The following is a 3,089-nucleotide window of genomic DNA, read 5'->3' as shown; positions in this document are numbered from 1 at the left end:
GGGGGTGATGTTTGGTTTTTGGTTTGGTTTTTTGTCATTATGGTTTGGTTTAGTTTTTTTGTTTGTTTGTTTGTTTGTTTTTTTTTGTATTTTCGAGACAGGTTTTCTCTGTGTAGCCTTGGCTGTCGTGGACTCGCTTTGTAGACCAGGCTGGCCTCACAGAGAAATTCTTGCCTTTGACTCCTGGAGTGATGGGATTAAAGGCCTGAGCCCCTCCGTCAGGTTTATAGATTTATTTTTATACAGGGTCTTATTATTTTGTTTTTAATACAGGCTTTCTGTGCAACCCAAGTTGGCCTCAAAGTCAGCAGTCTTCCTGCGTCAGCCTTCCCAGTATTGGGATTATAAAGTAACTTGCTTGGAAGAGGTCAGAAATGCAATTTTTTAAAGAGATTTATTTATTATTTATACAGTGTTCTGCCAGCATGTGTGCCTGTGAACCAGCAGAGGGCGCCAGATCTCACTACAGGTGGTTGTGAGCCACCATGTGGTTGCTGGGAGTTGAACTTAGAACCTCTGGAAGAGCAGCCAGTGTTCTTAACCTCTGAGCCATCTCTCCAGACCTCAGAAACGCAATTCTAGCTGAACATGTTACTCAGGGGTGAAGGCTGAGGCCTGAATTTAATCAGAATAGAAAATAAAAGCAATTTTAACTTTTTTTAAAAATATTTTATCTAGCCTTGAACTTGATTCCCTCGAACTGATTCTCCTTGCTCTACCTATAAAGCGCTAGAAATTTAAGTGTGGCAGCACACCCGGACTAAAATATTGGCTTAACATTTTTAGACTGAGAAGGTAAACATGACTTTAAACCTAGGCAAATCTCTGATTTCCAAGTCTGCCTTGTTATTGTCTTAAAGAAAAGAAAACCAAATTAAACTAATTAAACTCAGATTCTAATCACACTGGAGCTCACTCTGCAGACCAGGCTGGCCTCAAACTCAGAGATACACCTGCCTCCCAAGGGCTGGGATCAAAGGTGTGTGCCACTACCATCCAATTATACGTTGTTGTTTTTTTTTAAAGATTTTATTTATTTATTGTATATGAATGTTCTATCTGCATTTACCTGTATGCCAGAAGAGGGCTTCAGATCCCAGTATAGATGGTTGTGAGCCACTATGTGGTTGCTGGGAATTGAACTCAGGACCTCTGGAAGAGCAGACAGTGCTCTTAATCACTGAGCCGTCTCTCCAGTCCCAGCTATGGCAGTAAGTTTTTATTGTTGGGGTCTTACTGTGTAGTGGTGGCTGGCCTAAAGTCCCAATATAGCCCAGGCTGGCCTTGCTCACATTGATCCAGCCAGCTCTGCTTCCCAGTTGCTATGATCAATGTATTGCTTTTGGATAACTTCAAGAATCTTATTTTCTTCAGTTTTACTTTGTGTTTCTGCTCTCTTTGGTAATATGGCCGGCATGTTAGGCAAGTATTCTGCCATTGAGTCACTTCCCCAGCCATAAATCAAGTTGTCTTGTTAGAATTTTTACAGTGGGAAGAGAAATTTCTACAGTGGCTTATGTATTTGGAGAACTGAAGTGCGCAAACTTCTGCAGCTCTGTCTGGGTCAGGGACACCTGTGGGCGTCAGCTCTCTAACTCCACCACATGGGTTTCAGGGATGCCCCTGAGCTCGTCAGGCTTGGCAGAAAGTGCCCTTGTTCTGTTTGAGGCATCTCGATGGCCCTGGTTGGTTGATTATGTTTTGAGATGGTTTCACTCTGTATCCCAGGCTTTCCTGAAACTCACTGTCTACTCCACGTGGTCTTGAGCCTGCCAAAATCTTCCAGACTTGGCCTCCTCATTCCTGGGATTACAGGCAGGAGCCATCACATACATCTCTTTTATTTTAAGGCAAATTTTGGGACAGTGAGATGGCTCACTGAGTGAAAAAGCACTTCTACATATTACATTTACTGTGTGTGTTAAGTGGAGAGGGTTAGGTCCCGAGTCTGCATTTGGGGGTCAAAAGACAAGTGGGATTCAGGAACTGAACCCCCTTGATGGCTGCAGAACGCACACTTTTTTTTTTTTTTTTTTTTTTGAGACAGGGATTCTCTGTGTAGCCATTGGCCATCCTGGAACTATGTAGACCAGGCTGGCCTTGAACTCAGAGAGATTAGCCTGCCTCTGAGTGCTAGGATTAAAGACATGCGCTGCAACCACCACCAGGCTCACACAACACTCTTGAAATACCAATTGCCATTGTCATACACTAAATTTGTTACGCTTGCTTCTGAAAGGCAAAAGTAGGGGTTCCCACTCACAGCCCACCTCAAGTTTTTGCTAGGAAGGTCCACATGCTTTACTTACTGTTGGAAGGGTGAAGGTGATTCACGAGGCTTCCATGGTCCCTACTGCCTTCCTTGATCCCCGGCCTCAGAAACCTTCTCTCTCTTTCCAGGAAGTTCGAAGAAAAAACTGAAGGTTCAAATCCAGCAATCTATCTGGCTCTCTACAGACTACCCCTCCCCAGAGGCTATGCCCCACCCTGAAACTCTTTAACATAACCTCCCCAGTGGTTAACAAGATTGTTCAGAATAACTAAAGACACTCCCTTCACTCCGGAAACTCCTGCAGTTGGAGTCCAGAGACTGGGTCTGGAACAAAGATCCTTATATTTGATACTAGACCACACAGGCACAACCCTAAAAATGTTCTCCCGTTCAAGTTCCAAACCGATCTGGAGTATCTAGAACTCTGAGGCAAGCCTACATCTGTTTTTAAGTATACAGCTGTGAGCTGGATATGGTGGCACAGGCCTTTGAACCCAGCACTCCCAAGGCAGGGGCAGTCAGTTCCAAGGCAACCAGGGCTAAACAGGGCTAGACAGGGTTGTCTCAAAAAAAAAAAAAAAAAAAAAGTATAAAAACAAAATCCAGCTGTGGGTGGGATTTGATTGAGGAACAGAAGGGTATTGAGAAAGCTCAGCAGATTCACTGCATCATGCCTCAGTTTCCCTGCGGGTGACTGTTAGGATGGGGAAGAGCAAAACATGGAACACTTAACAAATCTGGGGTCATCCTTGCACGGGGTCCGTGCTAATTTTCTCTATATTGTTTTAAAGTCAGCAAGAAACCCAGTCTTTTTGTT

At 43.9% G+C, this 3,089-nt stretch overlaps 1 non-coding gene across 1 annotated transcript; it reads right to left on the bottom strand.

Moving 5' to 3' along the window:
- Positions 1-2,985: 2,985 nt before the first annotated feature.
- LOC132648439 (U6 spliceosomal RNA) lies at positions 2,986-3,089 on the bottom strand. The gene has a single exon (XR_009586840.1). It is a non-coding gene; the product is annotated as a U6 spliceosomal RNA (small nuclear RNA).

Source organism: Meriones unguiculatus, chromosome 16 (assembly GCF_030254825.1).
Source record: "Meriones unguiculatus strain TT.TT164.6M chromosome 16, Bangor_MerUng_6.1, whole genome shotgun sequence".
NCBI classification, from domain to species: Eukaryota; Metazoa; Chordata; class Mammalia; order Rodentia; family Muridae; genus Meriones; species Meriones unguiculatus.
This window is presented reverse-complemented; position numbering and strand designations above follow the sequence as displayed.